The sequence below is a fragment of the Ambystoma mexicanum genome, chromosome 4p (genome assembly GCF_040938575.1).
Source record: "Ambystoma mexicanum isolate Mex_15411 chromosome 4p, UKY_AmexF1_1, whole genome shotgun sequence".
In the NCBI taxonomy this organism is placed as follows: domain Eukaryota; kingdom Metazoa; phylum Chordata; class Amphibia; order Caudata; family Ambystomatidae; genus Ambystoma; species Ambystoma mexicanum.
The window spans coordinates 156,509,563-156,530,283 of record NC_090927.1 but is presented as its reverse complement, the minus strand read 5'-3'; the positions used below and the strand labels follow the sequence as shown (position 1 = coordinate 156,530,283).

Here is a 20,721-nt window from a genome sequence, read left to right as displayed (position 1 = left end):
GTCCACCCAAGCATTATGAGCCCGGCGCTTCCAGCGCTGGGACTGGGCATATTTATGAGCCTGGTGCCACTGGCGCCAGGACTGGGTCCAAAAGGTCCCAATTGGGACTGGTTGGCACTCGGAACCTGGGTTATGGATCTGCTTCCAAGGGAGTTGGGAAAACCCTGACCTTTTGGAAGCAGAGATCATGACACTTATTAACATTGGACGCAGAAAAGGCGTTCGACCGCATGGAGTGGTCCTTTCTATTTCGGGTGATGCAACAGATGGGTTTTGAAGGAGAGTACCCGACAATGGTTTGGGCAAACTAGCAGACACCATTGGCGAGAGTGGCGGCGAACGGCACACTATCAAGGCCCTTTAGGCTGAGCAGAGGGACAAAACAAGGATGCCCACTCTCCCCGACATTATATACACTTTACTGAGACCCCCTCCTACAAGCGATAAGGGAGATCGAAGGGATACGGGGTATCCCATTTGGAGGGGGGGCAGCAAAAAGTAGCAGCGTTCGCAGATGACATGCTGCTCACCTTGACGACACCAATTGAGTCTATCCGGGCAAGAAGAACCCTGCTGGAGGAATTTGGGGAGTTCTCTGGACTCTGGTCTGAGGGTGAAAATTAGTAAATCGTAAATACTAAGCTTAACCTTGAAGGCAGGGGAACGGGACGCTCTGAGGGCAAGCACCCCCTTTGTGTGGAGCCCAGGGGGAAATAGATACCTGGGGGTGAGAATCATGGCGAGCGTTGCGGGTTGGTATGCAGCTAATTATCCCCCACTGTTGAAGGACATTAAGCAGGACTTCCACAGGTGGAGGAACCTCCGGGTCTCATGGCTGGGTTGACTAGCCGCAGTGGAAATGGTCATTCTTCCGCGGTTGTTGTACGTATTTCAAGCAATACCCCAAGAGGTGCCAGCAAGTCTCTTCAGGGAGTTAAAAACCCTGACCAACTAATTTATATGGGAGGGAAAAAGAGAGAGCGCCAGTAGGAACCTGATGGTGGCATCCAAACGGGAGGGGGGACTGGCGCTACCAAACTTTCAACAGTACTACGAAGCTGCGCAATTGAGGGCAATTAGAGAATGGCTCAAGGAAGGGGAACGAGGGCAAAATAAGCAGTGGGTTAAAATGGATAGGGCGGTCACACATCACAATCTTGCGGAGGTCCTGTGGCTACCGAAATATTGCAGGCCAAAGCATCTATATAAAAGCTCTATAACCAAACTGGTAGCCGGATAACTGGGACAAGCTAGTGAGAACCAAGGGGATAACGACATTTCCGTCTCCCTTCACGCCCATCTTCAATAAGGGGGACTTTACACCAGGGGTGGAGAAGGGGCATTTACACAATGGCAGAACCGGGGGTGTAAGAGGCTGGGAGACATGTTCAGAGGGGGGAAATATTATCCTTTGTGGACTGTAAAAGGGAATTAGGCTGAAGGAGGGGGGAAAGACTCGGTATGCGCAAATAAGGCATTGGGTACAAGGAAGCGGCAAATAGGGACACAGCGCAATTTGAAAAATTCCTCCTATCAAACGACAGGTCTAAGGGGTTAATCTCCAACTTATACAAGATATTGGACAACGCAACCGATAGGCAGCAGTGGCCATATATGAGGAGATGGGAAGAAATATTGGGGAGAGAGAAAGGAAGGGAGGAGTGGGAAAGGCTGTGAAGAAAGATTCCCAAATTGGCAAGAGCATCCCAGCTGCAAGAAGCATGATACAAGATCCTATTAGGCTGGCACTACACACCAGCCCGACTGCACATGATATACCCGGGAACCACGGGGGACTGGTGGAGGGGCTGCGGGATGACAGGCATAGCAGAACATCTGGTGGGGGTGCCCGAAAATTGAGCCACTTTGCCAAGAGGTCCAGAGGGCGCAAGACCAGGCCTTCGGTCCTGGGGAGGCTCGACCTCCGGAGCAAATTCTGTTGCGTATTAGAGAGAGCTCCACATGGGGGGAACCCAGAGCTTGAGAGAAAGCGAGGGTGATCCTAACACTGGCAGCTATGAGGTTAATAGCGCAGAGATGGAAAAGCGCAGAGATACCCAGGATGCAGGACTGGTTGCGAAAGATATGGCAAATCATTGTACTCGAATGGGCGACATATGCCATGAACTATGTCCATAACTTTGCAAACGACTGGGGAGAAATTCTGGCTTTTCTTAAAGACGACTTTCGGGTAATGTGGTGCCCAAAACGCTTTAAATTGTTGGATTTACAAAGAACTTTGGTGACTGGTGCATGGAAGTAATGGGCCAGAAGCTGAGCAGATGTGCCTCAAGGACGGGCGGGGAGGGTGGGGGGGCTTTACCATGTTGTAAATTCAATTAAAAAAAAAACTAAATTTAAAAAAGCACCCCTAGCAAGTATAGGTATAAGAGTTGCATGACTTCTAGCCCACCGTGGAAGGTGGAGAGTTAAGATTGTATGGCTCTTGGCAGCATACAGAAGTAAGGCACACATCACCTGAGTACAGCAAATTGTAGAATAGGTTTGAGAAGGGGTACTAGCTACTGAAAAAGTTCTATAGATTGATTCTAATGACAAAAGAACGAAACATGTTGGGCACATGACGATTGTATGGATCTCTAAAAGGCTCTAGAGAGCAATTGTACGTTTTGCACATGACTCAACACAGTGATACTTTAGCACGTTTGTTCTTTATATTGGTTTTTATATGTGTTTTAAATGGATTGATGTATTTAATGTTGGCTTGTTTATGTGTACTACCTTCATGTCAAACCGAAGGGTGAGATTGTTGTGATCGTTTGATTATTAAATTATCTAATGAATTGAAATCTAATGAGTAAAAGATTTTAGTGCATTCTGCCTATACGAGCAGTCCAGGCTGGTTTGTAGTCTAAGAAGATGGTATGTAACCAGGGATAACCTCGCTGCTGCTGTATCAAAAGTCAATGGCATGTCTCAAAGTATAAGAAAGTGGCCCTCACACTTAACCATTAAATACAAAGAAAAGTATATGGCAATTCAAATAACATCAACAACATTCACAGTTTCTTGATGACGTCTCAATAACCTGGGTGAGTTCCCTTCCCCAGGATTCAAAGTGAATTCAACACCAATGCTCAACAAAAAGAAACAAGGATATCCCTGTCAGTAAGATAGTCTCAGATCAGTTATTGATGTTTCAACGTCAAGGTAAAGTCTTGTTAAATATTTGCTATTGTAACTTTGGTTTATTCTTGGTGAAATATGGACTTTCCACTTCCTCAAAACAGCACCAATGGTATTCCCAACCACAGTGCTTTGCCATCACTTCCAGTTAGCTAAGAAGACTTGCCACAGTTCAAAAGAAATGTGACTTCTACAATTGTTAATAAAATAAAGTTCTTGGTCAACAGTTACTATGCCACTAGTAATAACTTAGGATTCACAGTAGGTTTGACACTTCACAGTACTGCTGCTTATCCTTCAACAACTTCACGTCTACTTAAGTGTACCATGAGGACATTTACCTTTGTCTCATAGTTCTCCACTTCACTTGTACTACTGACGTTTTGCATCCACTGATACCCAGATATAACACCACAGCTTCAGTACTTTGTGAATCCACCACAGCTTAAGTACTTTGTGATTTATAATAGGTTTTAGTTCTGACAAGATTTATGTTAAGTCACTTCAACACCTTCAAACAGACAACACACCTTCCTCTGAATATCTCTCTTCAAACAAGGCAGCCTCTTTACCTCTCTTGTTGGTCTGCCACAACAACACCACTTTGTTTGCCTCTATGAAACACTTCCCTCCGACGCTCTTAAGTCTTTGGCAATATGATAGTGTCAACTTCAAATAATATTTATGAGCAGAAATTTTACCTTCATCTCTCTGCCAACTGATAGCCAAATAATTACCAAGGAGCCTTGGTGCCACTCCCTTTGCTTCAGTCAATGCTTTCACACTTGTATCTTAGGTAAGGTTAAACTTCTATTGGTCTAACATTCCAGGAGAGTGTCACATCTTGGTTAGATTGGTTTCTGGCTTTAAGAAAGGCTACTTTCAGTCTTAATAGGGGAATACTCCTGACTTGGGCAATGCTTGCTCTCTCCCTTCAACTGTAGATACAACGATTTAAACATGTTACTTACTCTATGAGCATTTAACGTTCGCGTGAATAAAAGATGCAAAGGTCACTCTTCCATTGAAAAGCGAAATTAGGCACACGCGACCACTTTTTCATAAGTTTACAATGTTTAAAGAGGTTCACAATTGAGTTCTGCAGCGGTGGCTCTTCACACGAGTGAAAAGAGAAATTACTAATCACACGCAAGTGCTACTTTTTCATTGTCCCATAGTTTAAAAGTTCAATGAACAACTGCAGCTTGCTTCTGCTTCTACACAAGGGAAGATTTAACAGGATACAGTTACTGGCAGTGCTTGAGCAAGGAATCAGAAAGCCAGGTTTGACTCACCGGGTTCTGGGATCCTTGCTCTGTGGGTTTGCCAACTTCCACAACTTTGGGACAACTTCTACTGCTTCTGGCTTCACAGGGACCCACACCCTTCCTCGCTGAAGGTGACTCTGGTTGGCCACTTCGTTAGAGAGCCCCTCTCGCTCCTGAGAACCATGGCTTGACAGCATCTCCTCACCTCAATCTCCGACCCACTTCTTGTACGCCAATCTCCACCATCACGCTCACATGGGGAAAGGCAGACTTCCTGCACACCTTCCGCTGCGTAGCCTCTGCAACTCAGCAGTACCCTCACAGAACAAGCAGGTGAAATCTGCTGCATCAACTTTACAGCGTCCCTTTCGTTCTCCCACTTCTGCCTGGATTGCCAACACTGTGGGCCTCATCACGAGTTGGGTGGTATCCCGGTATTACCAATAAGATACCGCCCAGGCTAATAGCGTTACCGCCAACCGGTCCAGCGCTATTAGTTCCGACTCAAGGGTATTCCCCATTCCTCATTGGGTCCATTGGACCCAATGTGGCATTTTCGGTGCAATTAGCATGCGCTAATAGCGCCCGAAAATGGCCGTTAAGTTGGCACATTTACACCCAGTTTATAGCTGAGGGTAAATGCTGCCAGATTGGGCTGGACCTTAAATGTGGCAATAATAGCGATACCGCCGCATTTAAGGGCTACTGCCCAACTCGTGATGGGGCCCTGTGTCTTCTTCATTCCGCTTCTGCTACTACAGCACGTACTCCAGCCACACTTCCAGCTCGGTTTTCTTGCATACACCTGAGGGGGCCTTTTATGCCTCCCAGGTTCGTTCAGGTGTGGGCTTTTAGGCTTAATTGCAGGACTAGTGCTAAAGCATGCCTCCAGCCCTCTTCCTTGTCCCAGTACTCATGGGATTATGGGACTTGCCGTCACCAACAACAAAGTTAGTTCTTTTAACTACTGCGGTTTGGCAAACAGCCATCAAAAGTGTGGGATTATGAGGAAAGTTAAAGAGGGGGGTTCCTGGACTGCCCACCTCCCCCACCCCCATGTGATCCTCCTGCAGTACACCACCCCCAGGGTTGGGATCAGGAAGCGTCTGCCTTTCCCTGGCCACATCGAGTTCATTAAGAGGACCTTTGATGGCCGGAAGACACTTGTCTTGCAATGGAAGCAATGGAAGCCTGGAGGGGAGATAAACTCAACAATTCTGGTTCAGACAAATGAAAGTCGCGTACCTCTTAGAGGGAAATGCAATACAAATATTGATAAGGTCATGGAAGTTATTAACACTCATGAGTGGAGAAACTATCCCAGGGGTCTACCAGGAGATAGCAGCCAGCACTGGAGAGGTCTTCCATCTGGGCAATATATCCCCAAGAATTGTTTCTATCTGGTAAATGTCTCCAAACCGGAGAACCCTACATACAAAATTGGAGATAGCTTTATTAATAAAGCGACGTACAGGTTGAAAGAAAAAAGGGGTTGCTGCCCCATCATTCTGAATCATATAGTGTCATGCTCACGCATGATATGCCCCAGGCAGAGGGATGTCATCAAGGTACAGATGGCGGAGGAACAGTTAGTCGAGGAAATACTACTCATTGATCAGAGGGCTGCTCTCCCACCTATGGGATTGGAAAATGTAATAAAAATGCCAGTATCTTATCACCCTTTAGATCTCACAAATTCAGTGAGTGAGAGAGGAGAGGGCACTCGTTACCCTGACCGGTCCCCATGTGCATTGTCTGCAGAATCCCTGGCTCTTATTGTAGGACGCAACATGTGGGAGGGGCTGGGGTGCGTATCTCATCATGGAACATAGCAGGGATTAATAAATATTTAATCAACAACGACTGGCTGGATTGTATTCGTACATTTGGGGTCATCAGCCTAAAAAGAGTCCTGGGCCCTCTAAAGCTCCCAATTTAAAGGGCTATTCCACGGTTGCCCATCTGGCCACGCAAGGCGCGGGGTGTCGATCCGGTAGGGGGCTTTTAACTTGTTTGCATTTTACCCTCTTCTGTAGGAGTGGTGGCTAATGGTCCAAAGATTTTTTGGAGCTCCAGGCAAAGCTTCGTGGGGGGGGGGGGTGGAGAAGAGGCCCGCTTTATATATATGTATAATAAACAATCAGGGGTTGGGGGGACTTTGTCTACCTCCAAGAAAGAATCAATATCTGGAGGGCAAACTATACTGGCCCTTTAAGGATTGTGGTAATGGAAGACTTTAATCTCCAATTTGAACCCCTTGATGTTATGGTAGGAATCCTTGATGACGAGGATTCTGTGCGGGATATACATGGGCTTAAAACAAGTAAACCTAAAAGGCGTTATAAGAATACTGAAGAGGTGGCCAGTCTGATTTTGAGATCTAACCTTATGGCCTGCAATGGCAGGTTCGCAGATATTCTAACGCGGATAACATTTTACCGTGGCATGAGTAGGATTGACTATATTTTAGTCATCCTCAAAGCCTGGGCATTAATTAGGGACTTTGCAATAGTCCCGGGAATAGAGAGTGATCACCATCCTTTAATCCAGGCCATTGGCGATGCCTTTCTGGGAGCAGTTCTGATACAGGCAGAAGCTTGAATGTTGTTTTATCTGTAACCGGCCATGCAAGGCGTACGGTCAGCTGGGCATGACTGGACTTTGGACTTAACGTTTTGGTAATTCCCCTGCTATGAATGTATTTTGGCAGATCTGGAGGCATGTTTTGCCACAACCTCAGGGGTTTCTCCTGAGATCTTAGCCATTCACGAGAACTTAAACTCTGGGGGCAGTTTTCCCAAACCATTTAGAACAATCTGTCGTCGGTCCAAAGGCCTGCTGGTAGGGATGCAAAGCATGTTCATGAGGATGGCATTCTGCCACTCTGAGAGGCCGGGAAGAATTACTCTTTACTAATGAAAAGTAAGAAATCTGCTTGGGTAGGGAGGGTCTGGAACTCCGTTTCGCTGGAATTTTGGGCATTAGTGAGTATTGGTTGCCTGGCTGATTGCAACTCTTTCCAGGGATGTGTATCAGAGTCAACTTGGGTCGACTACTGAACACAATTGTACCATGAAACTAGGAGCCAAGTCCCAGGGTAACTGCGGGTAGAAAAGGGGATGACACTTCACTGGTTCTCACTAGAGAGGAAGCTAGTGATGCCCTTAAAAGCCAGAAATTGGGAAAAGCGCTGGTCTGGGATAAAGTCCCCATTGATTTGTATGCCAAAGAGCCAGGAATTTGGATTCCATACCTGCCAGAACTATTCAAGACGGCTCTTAGACACAATATGGTACCTGTTTTGTGGACCTGTGCTGAAATTGGCTTGAGCGACCTGCCCAGCAATTACTGCACAATCTCATTATGAGATTTGGCGTGCAAAAACCTTTGCAAGGGCAATTTTGAAGCATCTTGAAATCTGGATTAAGGACAATGGGGTCATTAACCATCTTTAAGCAGGCTTTTGTAGCGGAATAAGCACAAATTACCAAAACATGCGGCTTCGTTTGTTATGTGATAAATATGTAGTCTCGAGGAAGATGCACATTTATGTGTTTTTTGTCGATTTGCGAAAAGCTTTCAACGCTGTTCCACAGGCCTGGCTATGGGATAATGTCCTCGGCCTTAAGATCCCAGTGCCATTGTTGAAGGCCATCCAGAGACTCTACTCAGGAAATGAGGCAGATATGACAGGATATGGCATTTATAATGTGCCTATAAGTGTTTCAAGGCGCGAAGGTAGCAAAGGTCGACAGAGGGTAATGTTTTTTGGATCTTGGTTTTATTGTTGAGTTTTTAAGGTTTATTACTGTGTTTTGTTTGATGTGTGCAGTTTTTATGATAAAAAACGTATAGAAATAAAGCTGAACTGATTGACTGGCAGTACATCTTTAAAGAGGTCAAGAGTAAGAGTCGGACACAGTGGCATTAAGTTTTTGGTCAGACTTTTATTAATATGAAATAAAAGAAAGGGTATGGAGAAAATCCTACCTCACCCTAACTCTAAAGGGGGTTCCCTGCCTCAACAAAACTAAGGGCCATCTGTGTCAGGATGTTCAACCAAAAAGTGTCCTCCGTCCTGTGTCCAAAAACCCTAAACTGACTAGCACACTTAACTCAATACAACGTGCAACTCTGGAATTTCTGTAAGCTATACAGTTACAGCTTTCTATCAAAGCTCCAAAACAAAGTTCTAAGGTGCAGAAAAGAAAAGGAATAAAGTCTAACCAAGGAAAAGGTGCCCTCCCTTCCCTCATGTTTCTTCTGGTCTTTGCCTGTCTATCATGAGTGTGAGTCCCAGACTTACTATTTGCCTGGTTCACTATCCCGTCAGGGCTTTTCCGTTTTCCATTCACTCTCTCTTGCATCCAGGAAATAATGCTTTTCAATTACTGGGTCACCGACCCTTTTTGAACAATTTTCATATTCGTAATTAACTATTCCAGTTCCTTTAAGTAGGCACTCTCATGCTGTCAGTGGTATGCAGCATTTGCCCTGAAGCGCCCCTGGTGTCCCATTTCACTCTCACTGGGCTTAGCGGTCTTCACTAGCAGCTTTGGCATTCCTGGCGTCTCAGCGTCTTCTTTGCTCTCGGTCCCCTGACTGGGAGGGCTTCTCGTTAGCCGCTTGGTTCCCGGTTTGCCTTCCTCTGCTTTTGGCAGCTCCAGCTGCCCGTAGCAACAATGCGCCAAGCTTCTCTCGGCTCGGTTTGTCTGCACGCCGCTCTCGTCAGCCTCCGTTCTGCATCCTGCAGTCGGCTCGCCTCCGGTGTCCCAAACAGCATCAGAACAAGTTGGATTCAGCAGCAGTCTCTGTCTCTCTCACGTTCTGTTCATCTTTGTCAGTTTTAAATGTCCCGGTTTGGTTAGCATTTTCCAAAGACTAAAACGCGGCGTTGGCTTACTGCTTCTGTCCATCCTCACTACTCCATCCCTCTCCCTCATCTCAGTACTGTAGAAGGGGGTGGGGGGTAAATAATGTTTTTCACCATGAGAACCCAGGAATTCTCTAATTATCTATCTACATAACAATAAGCCATACAGGAATGTATGAATGCAAAGGTACATGGAGTCATTAAGAATTACAGCTGAAGGATTATTCGTATTCAGTATTTTTCTGTCTCCCTGGAGTTTGACCTCCCCCAACATAGTCCTCCCACAGATAGCCACCCTCAGGGTCAGAGTCAGGTAGCTTCTGCCTTTGCCTGGCTACGTAAGAGAAGCTTTCATCCAGAGAATCAGTGATGATCTTGCTAGATGCATTACAATTTGCCTTCAGAATGTTTCCGATTGCTGGGTCTGCGCTCATCTCCAACATGATCTGGCATCAGGGATTCCTGTAGCTCCTGTTCCTTTCAACTGGGGTGTTATGTGCAGTGACCTTAGATTGGTCTCTGGGACCAAGATTCCTGAGCCCTGTTGAGATTTATTCCCAGAAAAGCTTTTCGGGATCCCCCGAACTTTCCTTCGCCAAGCCAGCTTCCAAAGAAACTTGCTTCAATAATCCTATTTTCTCATGGCAGTCCTTCTCTGCTCACGTAATGGTTATTTTTATGGGTACAAGCAAATCCAGATATTTCTTGTCTACCAGTACTGGTGTGGGTATTGTGAGGAACCCATGGTATAAAAAGTACAGAAACAACACAGTGGTGCAAGTTATAAAATCTTTATTGATTGGTTTTAAAGGCGTTCGAGACTTCCTATCCAGCCCTATCACTAAACTGGGAGCATGCTCGAACATTAAATAAAAGAAGTGTCTAATAACAAAGTGTCTGAATAGTTCCTTGGGTGAGCACCCACTGACTAGAGTGAACACAGGTCACGTGTTAGGGCAAGGCTGATTCAGCTCTCATTCGTCCACATCGATTACATGAGCATTTTTTATTTGGGCTATAATGGAGGGGGAGAAGAGGGGAAAGAAATCCTGAACCTAGCACCCCCTTTGGGTTCTGGGTATGGGAGGGGTGCGTGTGCATGCATATCGGGGCGGAGGAGTGTCATGTCCATGGTGCCAGCATATTCTTTCAAACGCGCAATTTGCATTACAATTTATCAAAAAAACTCCCCCTTGGTTATTCAAACAGTGTTACAAAAGGAATAAATAGCCATTTGCAACTGTGGGCCACTTTTTCATTGGTGCCCGAGAGAAGGTTATGGTCCAGTCCGACCCAGTCAGCAGGGGGTGGCCAGGGGCCACATATCTTTAGCCGGGCCCGTTTGCTGCTTGCAGAAGCCATTTCAAAAGCGCTTCTGCGAGCAGCAGGCTGCTTTATTACTGCGGGACCTGAGTTTTAGAAAGTGGCTGGCAATAATATTTCTCCCGCACGATCAGGGCGAATGAAAGAATATTTACGGCCTTCTGCAAGCAGTCTGCGTTATTACTGTGGGCACTGGGTGTTAGCAAGTGGCTGCCATTTTGGCGGGAGAAATATTATTGGCAGCCACTTGCTAACACCCAGCACCCGCAGTAATAACGCAGCCTGCTTGCAAAAGGCTGTAAATATTCTTTCATTCTCGTGATTAAAGCAACGCTTTTCACTCGAATTAAAGAATATTTTAAAGCCTTATGCGTGCATGCTGATATTACTAACACATTTGCTTGTAGAAGGGCTCCACCACCCCAGCACTCCACCTTACCTAGGAAGAAGCCCAAGCCGAATGCGGGAGTGGGACTCGGAGATGCTTGTGCTGTTGACGTCTCTCCATGTGATGACGCTGCACCCGGGCTGTGCTCATAAAATTGATACAATGTATTTAGCCCAGCCCGGGTCCTTCTGCTTCACCCGCAAGCTGTGCAGATGCACAATTTAAAAAGGCACACACTTTATTTAGGCACACACTTTATTTAATTTGCGTGGAAGTCATATCGCAGTTGGTGCGACACGGTTGTTTAATTAAACAGCAAACCAGCAGTATTGGATCGCAAATTGCGATGCTGCTTATTTTATGCCTTGGAGGTACCGTTTTCGTCGGGACACCTGTGGGAACGCGACAAGATAAGCCATGTGTTGTTGGCAGCATGTTTTGGTGGGTGAGCAGGGTGAAATGTGCGAGAATTGTGTTTTTTTCGCCACATTTTGGACTTTGCTGGGGTTGTGGGTAATAAATTCTGGGCCGATTCGCGCAAGTCAGACCTCTGTGGATTCCCACGTGTCTCCTCTTTTTGGAAATGAATGGGGTTTCCTGTTTTCCTTGGTGGCTTCGACGCCCTAGGCCCAAATCTGTAGGTTGTCCACAAGAGCAATATTCCTGAAAATCTGCTCGGCCCAAAGACTTGGGGTTACCCGTGTTTTAGCCTTTTCCCTTTGCGCCCAGGTAGGTGCACCCACACATGTAAGGTACCGTTTTCATCGGGACACATGTGGGAACGCGGGAAGGTACGACATTTCTTGTGTTTGCATAGTTTTATAATGTTTTGACCCTTTTACTGCTGCCCTTTGTCACACAGCCCTTTAATTTCCCAAATGTGACCTACATTTACTTGCTGTTTTAGGGACTATACACTTGCACAAGTAACATTTAACATGCACAAGTCATCTACCCTTCAAAAGGGCTGCCTGTGCTCTTTCAAAAAATGTATGCTTGCCCATCCTCACCAAATTGGTTTTCCTTATTTACACATGCTAAGTACATCTGTTTAGGCCACAAGCATTAAACTCCTGTGTACTATGGCTCCGTTTTTGGCGTGTGGTATTGTTATTTTGTGAAACATTACAAAAAAAGTACGATTTCCTAATTGGAAGAGTCGAGGGATGTCGTGGAGCATTGTTTTTCTCCAAATTCACAGAAGCCACTGACTTACCGGGCCAACCATGTCCACCACATACCTTTTTTCCTGATTTTTCACCCAACTATGGAATTTTTCCCTACATAGTTGTTGCCTGACATGCGCATATCACTGCTTCCTAAACTTGTCATTTTGTCTACTTTTCAGAAATGCATGCCTTTCTGTCCTCCCATTCACTTTCCTATCCTTTTCTTCCATTCCTTCCACGCATGTCCCATTGGAAAAACAAAGGGCAAAATCGGCTACATCTCACAAAACGGTTGATAACTATAAATATGTTTTTTTGGTTTGCACCAAACCTGTTCTTGAAAGCCTTGAAAATGGGGAATTCAGCACAGCAAACCATTAGTTCCTAGCACTTACAAGGAAAAACCACAGGCTTCTTTGTATATCATTTTATTGTCATTTTCTGAAAAAACTCATAATGTTCTCACTTTTTGGTAATTTTCTCTCACCCCCCACAGCAAACTAGGAATCCTTGGTGGCATTATGACCGCCTAGATGTGGGGAAAAAGGGGCCAAATTTTGCTGCACCATTTCATGTAACAAAAAAGTTACAAGGGATTGAATGGCGACATAATGAAATCACCAAAAAAGGCCTTGGCACTGGAGGGTAAAATCCCTGGCAGTTAAGGGGTTAAGAAACATCAATCACACTCAAATGTAATAACCATACATATCACAGGGTTTCTCCTACCTACACAGTAGTGGCAAAATATCAATGTAGAATGATTCATAACTCATTCCCATAACTGTCATTATGGTAAAATAAATGCAACACCCATACATCATTGGGTGTCTCCTACCATATAACAATATAACAAAATCAAAACTCAATTTCATAAGTAAATACATCCATCCTCCAAAAAAACTTAAACACTCCTTGCATTTAAACAGGTAGTTCACAATTCAATAGGCACTTCCTACAGGAGTGGTGCTGACATGCACGTTATTAAACTTCCCTGCGGGTGGGTGTGATCAGGCACCACCAGTGTTGCCATGTCCGCTTATTATAAGCGACTTTGGGCTTCTTTTTGCCCGAAGTCGCTTATAATTTTTGCTGGTCGCGGTTTTTGTCAGCTTATTTCCCTTATTGACAGCTTATTGTTGCACTTATTCAGTTCACCGATTTAGTGAACTGAATAAGCGGTTAACAGGGGTAAGCGGGCAAAAAGCGTAACAAGCAGAATCGCTTCCCCGGCAGTCAGCACTCTTCAATCCCTGCTGCGGCACAGCGACCCCTGCTGCTAAATTCCATTAGTAGCAGGGCCCACTGTCAGTGCTGCAGCAGGGATCTGAAGAAGCACTACAATAAGCCTGTGGCGCCTTCACTTTCACACATGCATAAATGCTTTCTATGGAAATCGTGCTTTTTTTATCATCTGCCCGTGACTTTCACTGCACTCTAAGTGCTAAACCACCTACCCAGGCCCCTCTTTTGTGACACTTTTTACTACAGCTCTGGACACACTGATATGCCTCCGTGTGCTGCATAATTCATCAGGTCGATAACACAAATGGTAGATATTTGTGAAACCATGTTGGATTAATTTAGCAGCAACGTAAGCAAATAGAAAGTCGTTTCTATTGCTCAAAGCTATCTTTTATTCTCGCCTTACAAAAATACACACTTTGTAGACCCAAAGGAATAAGTGTGCTTCTGCGTTGGCTATCTTGGTTCTATGCTTCTAACGTTTGATTTTTTTGGAAGAATACACCTTAGGAGAGGACTGAGAGTGGTGCTGTATTTTCTATGTTCAAATATCTCTATTGATTTTTTTAAAATGGGTACAAATAAACATTTAACAGATGGGAGAAAGATACAATTTAGCATTTTGGCGTTGGAGAAAAGGCTGGGTTAATACTATATTGTTCAAGTTTGAACTAAGTTACAAAAATACTGCCCCTAGAAATGTTTGCTTGCTCTTGTTGTTATATAAGTTCTCATTTTAGTTTGTTAACATGTACCTTTGTCTTATTGAAAAAACTCCACAAGACACGATACAGAATCAGGAATTTGTGTTGGAATGCCAACATGCCCCATTTCATTAAGGAATGAACAGTTTCTCAAAAGATAATAAAATATATTAGAATACAAAATAAAAACTGGATGGAATGGGTCATGTGGACATGCTTGTGTTTGACAAGTCCTAGTCAGGCTTCTTTCATATTCAATGGAGGAGGTCGTTAGAGGGGTATTATGTTTTAAGGTGGAAAGCTGGGGACCACACGAGTTGAAGATCGCTGTGTGGCAAGCACACATATTAATAAAGACTAAAAATAAAATACATTTTTTTAATAAATGCTTTTTGTTCTAACATTTTCTGTTTGTGTTTTCTCTATGTTTATTGGCGTTATTGTTATATTTCGTACTTTTTATACCTAGCCATGGTGTTTTAGAGGTGCGCTTGTTTCTTCAGCTTATTTGGTTGGGAGGCAGCTTGTTTTGGGATTGTTTTGACTGGGCATTCAGCTTATTTTTTCTGCTGGACCTGGCAACACTGGGCACCACCCACAGGAAAGGCACCCTAAAGACGTACGGGACATGCTTAGTGATAGGAATAATATAACATTAGTTTAAACTAGTGCCCCAAATGATACGTTGTGGAACATTCCTGTTTTCAAAGAAATGTCCCACCTGAAAAAAACATTTCACATTTAAACCTAAGTATTTATAAGCAAATCCACTCCACCTAAAACATTACACTAAATGGCCATACGAAATTGAATATATTAGCATCTCTTCTTCTATCACATTTAGAAAAACATGTATATCCATGTGCGTTTCACATCTTTCCTGCATTAGGAAATAGAGAAATGTCCTCCTGTAAAGAATAGATGTTAGCATCACTTCCAAATGACTAATCAATATTCAAAACAAGCGAATAGCATCTATATTGCCGTAAACGTGCAGAGTTATTACAGAACACGTAATAAATAAGAAAGATTTTCACGAGCGAATCATGCAGGGGAAGAAAGGCAGGAACCCCTTCCAGGCATTGGCATCTTCAAACGCATCTGGCTCGGTGTAGCGCCTCGTGATTTAAATAAAAACATCTTGATAATGTGGGCTCAAGAGCAAAATGTAGTACCTTCACTTGGTTGTTTAGAATCTCACGTTGATGGCGATTGGCGACATCCCCTCGCTGCACAGGTTCATCTGGATGACGCACAGCGCTCTGACGTAACACTTTCCCTGACACGGACCACACAAGCGACCAGTCCCCAACCGAGAAACCGCGCATAGCAACGGCCCGCCCACTCTCCTTCGCTTGACTTCCGACCTCAGCATTGTGAGGTTTCCGGAGCAATGAAGCGCTTCCGGAGCAATTTCAGCGAGCGGGAAATGAGCGGGATGCCGGAAGTGGGAAGACTCTAGCTCCCGATGCAAGTGCAACCGGACTCTGAGTGGCTTTGGCTTGCAGTGGTTGGGGATGGCATTTTCCTGGGAATACCGGGAACGTTTCTGCACGACACCAGATTTAGACACGGAGCAGAAAGTTACATTTACTTTAAAAATCATGTTCAGCTATTCAATGTGAGAGGTATGGAGGGCTAAGAGACAGTGGATGGTGGTATGAGGGTGTGTTTAGGATGGATTGTTTTAGAGGGGGTTGGCTGGGGCTGTGTGTGGTTCAGGCGAGGCACATGAGCATCTTGGTGTGTGGAGGGAGGATGGGGCATTATGGTATTGGTCTAAAGGGAGGGATGGGGCATCTTGATGGGATCTGAATGGTTGGAAAGGGGCATGGTGGTGTGGGTCTGGAGGGATGGGGCGCATTGGTGCGGGTCTGGAGGGAGGGAGGGATAGGGGCATAGTGGTGTGGGTCTGGAGGGAGTGATAGGGACAGTTGTGGTGGTCTGGAGGGAGGATTCAGGCACATTGGTGTGGGTCTGAGGAAGAGATGGGGCATACGGTTGTGGGTATGGAGGGAGAGATGGGGCACAGTGGGTCTGGAGGGTGGCATGGGTCATCTTGGTGTGGGTTTGAGGACAGGGATGGGGCGCATGGGTCTGGAGGGAGAGATAAGGCACAGTGGGTTTGAAAGGTGGAATGGGTCATCTAGGTGTGGGTTGGTAGGGTGGAATGGGGCACATTGGTCTGTGTCTAGGGGAGGGATGGGGCACATTGTGGGTCTTCGGCGAGAGATAGGGGCATCTTGCTCTGTGGATGGAAGGATGGCGGGATCTTGGTGGGGTCTGCAATGGATGGGGGCACATTGGTATCGGTCTGGAACAGGTTAGGGGCATCTGTTCTGGAGGGTGGCATGGGGACATCTTGGTGTGGCTGGGGCGACGGGGGACTTTGGTCTGGGGAGGGATGGTTCATCTAGGTGTGGGTCTGGAGGGTGGGATGGGGCATCTTGCTGTGTGTATGGTGGGATCTTGGTGGGTCTGCAATGGATGGGGGCACATTGGTGTCAGTCTGGAACAGGTATGGGACATCTGTTCTGGAGGGTGGGATGGGTCATCCTGGTGTGGGTGGGATGGGGGAATCTTGGTGTGGTTCTGGGGGAGTGGATGGAGGCACATTGGTGTGGGTTTGATGGGAGGGATGGGGCACATTGGCGTGCGTCTGCGGGTAGGGATGGGGAATCCTGGTTTGGGTTGGATGGGGACAACAGTGTGGGTCTGGAGGGAGGGGTTGGGGGCACATTGGTGTGGGTTTGATGGGAGGGACACACACATTGGTCTGGGGGAGAGATGGGGCACATTGGTGTGGGTCTGGAGGGAGGGATGGTGGCATCTTTGTGGGGTCTGCAATTGATGGGGCACATTGGTGTCGGTCTGAAACAGGTATGGGGTGTCTGGAGGGTGGCATGGGTCATCTTAGGGTGGGATGGGGCATATTGGTGTGGGGGAGGGGATGGGGCACATTGGTGTGGGTTTGATGGGAGGGATAGGGGACATTGGTCTGTGTCTGGGGGAGGGTTGGTTCATCTAGGTGTGGGTCTGGATGGCGGGATGGGGCATCTTGCTGTGTGGATGGAGAGATAGTGGGATCTTGGTGGGGTCTGCAATGGATGGGGGCACATTGGTGTTGGTCTGGAACAGGTATGGGGCATCCTGGTGTGGGTGCGATGGGGACATCTGCGTGCATCTGGAGGGTGTCATGGGGCATCTTAGTATGGCTATGAGGGAGTGGATGGAGACACATTGGTGTGGGTCTGGGGGGGACGGAGCACATTGGTGTGGGTCTGCAGAGAAGGATGGGGCATCCTGGTTTGGGTTGGATGGGGACATCGGTGTGGGTCTGGAGGGAGGGGATGGGGAAATGTTTGTGTCTGGGAGGAGGGATGGTTCATCTAGGTGTGGGTTTGGATGGAAGGATGGGGCATCTTGGTGTGGTCTGCAATGGATGTGGCACATTGGTGTCGGTCTGAACAGGTATGGGGCATCTGTTGGTCTGGAGGGTGGGATGGGGCATCCTGGTGTGGGTGGGATGGGGATATCTGTGCATCTGGAGGGTGGGAATGGGGGCACATTGGTGTGGGTTTGATGGGAGGGACGGCATATTGGTGTGGTGCTGGAGGGCAGGATGGGGCTTCTTGCTGTGTGGAGGGACTGATAGTGGCATCTTGGGGGTCTGCAATGGACCAGGGCACATTAGTGTTGGTTTGGAACAGGAATGGGGCATCTGTTCTAGAGGGTGGCATGGGTCATCTAGGTGTTGGCTGGGATGGGGCATTTTAGTGTGGGTGGGATGGGGACATCTGTGTGCATCTGGAGAGTGGGATGGGGCATCTTTGTGTGGGTCTGGGAGGGATGGGGCACATTGGTCTGGGGGGAGGGATGGGGCAAATTTGTCTGGGTCTGAAGGGCGGGATAGGGCATCTGAGTGTGTTTTAATCTTGGTTTGAGTCTGGCAGGCAGGATGGGGGCTTCTTCCTGTGTGGAGGAAGGATGGGGCATCATGGTATGGGTCTCGATGGGGGATTGGTGGCATCTAGGTGGGGTCTGGCATTGAGGGTTGGTGGGCTATGGAATGGAGGGATAGGGTATTGTGTGGGTCTGGAGGCATCTTGGTGTGGGTCTAGAGGCATGGTGGCATCTTGGTGTGGGTCTGAAAGGGAGGTATGGGACATCTTGGTGTGGGTCTGAGAATGAGGGATGGGGCACATGGGTGTGGGTCTGGAAGGGGGGATGGGGACATTGTTGTGGGTGTGAAGGAAGGAATAGGACACATTGGTGTGGGTCTGGAGGGAGGGGGCACATTGATGCATGTTTGGAGGGACAGGGCATATTAGTGTGGGTCTGGAGGGCAGGATGGGCATCTTGCTGTGTGGAGGGACTGATAGTGGCATCTTGGGGGTCTGCAATGGACGAGGGCACATTAGTGTTGTTTTGGAACATGTATGGGGCATCTAGGTGTTGGTTGGGATGGTAGGATGGGGCATCTTAGTGTGGGTGGGATGGGGACATCTGTGTGCATCTGGAGAGTGGGATGGGGCATCTTTGTGTGGGTCTGGGAGGGATGGGGCACATTTGTCTGGGTCAGAAGGGTGGGATAGGGCATCCGGGTGTGTGTTAAGATGGATATCTTGGTTTGAGTCTGGAGGGCAGGATGGGGGCTTCTTCCTTCGTGGAGGAAGGATGGGGCATCATGGTATGGGTCTCGATAGAGGATTGGTGGCATCTAGGTGGGGTCTGGCATGGAGGGTTGGTGGCATCTTTGTGGGCTATGGAATGGAGGGATGGGGTATTGTGTGGGTCTGGAGGCATGTTGGCATCTTGGTGTGGGTCTAAGGCATGGTGGCATCGTGGTGTGGGTCTGAGAGGGAGGTATGGGATATCTTGGTGTGGGTCAGGGAGGGATGGGGCATATTGGTGTGCCTCTGAGAGGGAGGGATGGGGCACATGGGTGTGGGTCTGGAGGGAGGGATGGGGACATTGTTGTGGGTGTGAAGGGAGGAAAAGGACACATTGGTGTGGGTCTGGAGGGAGGGGGTACGTTGGTGTGGGTCTGGAGGGAGTGATGGGGCTCATTGGTCAGGGGAGGGATAGGGACATCTTGATGTGTGGATGGAGGTTGGGGCATCATGGTATTGGTCTTGAGGAAGGGATTGGGCATCTTGCTGGAGTCTGGATCGGAGGCGGCATTGTTGATCTGGAACGGAGAGACAGGGCATATGATGGGGGGGCATGTCACGGAATGATGGAGCATGTGGGCCTGAGTGAGGGCTCGAGCACTCTGCTGGGAAGGAAGGGGGGCATCTGGGTGTGAATGTATGTCTGGAGAGAAGGATGTTGCTGGAGCACGGAAACGCCAGTTTTATCTGGTAAAGCAAATGATTAGAGGTCTTGGGGCCAAAATTATATCAACCTATTCTTAAACTTTAAATGGGTTAGAAGCCATTGAATGCAAGTGCCCAGTGGGCAACTTTTGGTAAGCAGAACTGGCGCTGCGGGATGAACCACACGCCGGGATAAGGTGCCTGATGCTGACGCTCATCAGACCCCAGAAAAGGTGTTGGTTGATATAGACGGCAGGACGATGGCCATGGAAGTCGGAATCCGCTAAGGAGTGTGTAACAACTCACCTGCTGAACCAACTAGCCCTGAAAATGGATGGCGCTGGAGCGTCGGGTCCCTACCCAGCCGTTGCCGGCGAAGAGAGCTGCGGGGGTTAATCCGCGATGAGTAGGAGGGCCACTGCGTTGCGCATGAAAGCCTGGGGTGAGTGCCGGGGTGAAGCCGCCATAGGTGCAGATCTTGGTGGTGGTAGCAAATATTCAAACAAGAACTTTGAAGGCCGAAGTGGAGAAGAGTTCCATGTGAACAGCAGTTGAACATGGGTCAGTCTGTCCTAAGAGATGGGCGAGCGTAGTTTGAAAGGAACGGGCTATGGCCTCCGTTGCCCTCAGCCGATCGAAAGGGAGTCGAGTTAAGATCCCCAAGCCATTTGCAATAATAAAGTTTACTTTTTCTGTAATCAAATTCTTGCAGCTTTTCATGCGCAGTTATGAGAACTGTTTTTCCACAAATACTATTTGGCTTCTTTTTCATCCAATCACCCAGGTAAAGAAAGGTTCAATCCATATGGCTCCACCAATTCGATCTTTGCTTTTAAAAAGGTCATTGCCAAATATACTGGCCCTCATTACGACCCTGGCGGAAAGTGACTGACCGGACCGCCACAGCGTAAATAGCGTTTCCGCCATTGCACGATGGAGCAAAGTGCGGCCCATTCCGACCCATCGGGCACGAGCACCACGGCATGGCGGAAGTGCAAAGTCCGCGATGGCGGAAATGACCCCAAAACGGCCCACACCGCCGCCGTACGGCGCCCTAGGTGCAATACCGCCACCCATCTTAGCGGACACCGCAGTGAGCGCCAACCGGAAAGTACGGTGACCGTAAATATACGGAAACGGAAGTAAAAACATGGGCCCGGAACGGGAAACAACACGCCGTACACCTATAAAACCACAAAATCCACACAACCACTAAAAACACTACCCTGAGACACATCCCAACCCGTCATCCACCCTAGTGAAACCAAGAAAAATGGGAAAAGTAG

At 47.3% G+C, this 20,721-nt stretch overlaps 1 protein-coding gene across 1 annotated transcript in view; it reads right to left on the bottom strand.

The window, feature by feature from the left end:
- The window catches only part of LOC138453089 (deoxyguanosine kinase, mitochondrial-like), a 30,057-nt gene extending 14,630 nt beyond the window's left edge, over nt 1–15,427 (bottom strand). The window contains exon 1 of the mRNA XM_069605593.1: nt 15,293–15,427. The gene's annotated coding sequence lies outside the window, so the exon portion shown is untranslated. The remainder of the gene's footprint in view (nt 1–15,292) is intronic.
- Between the last annotated feature and the right edge of the window lie 5,294 nt (nt 15,428–20,721).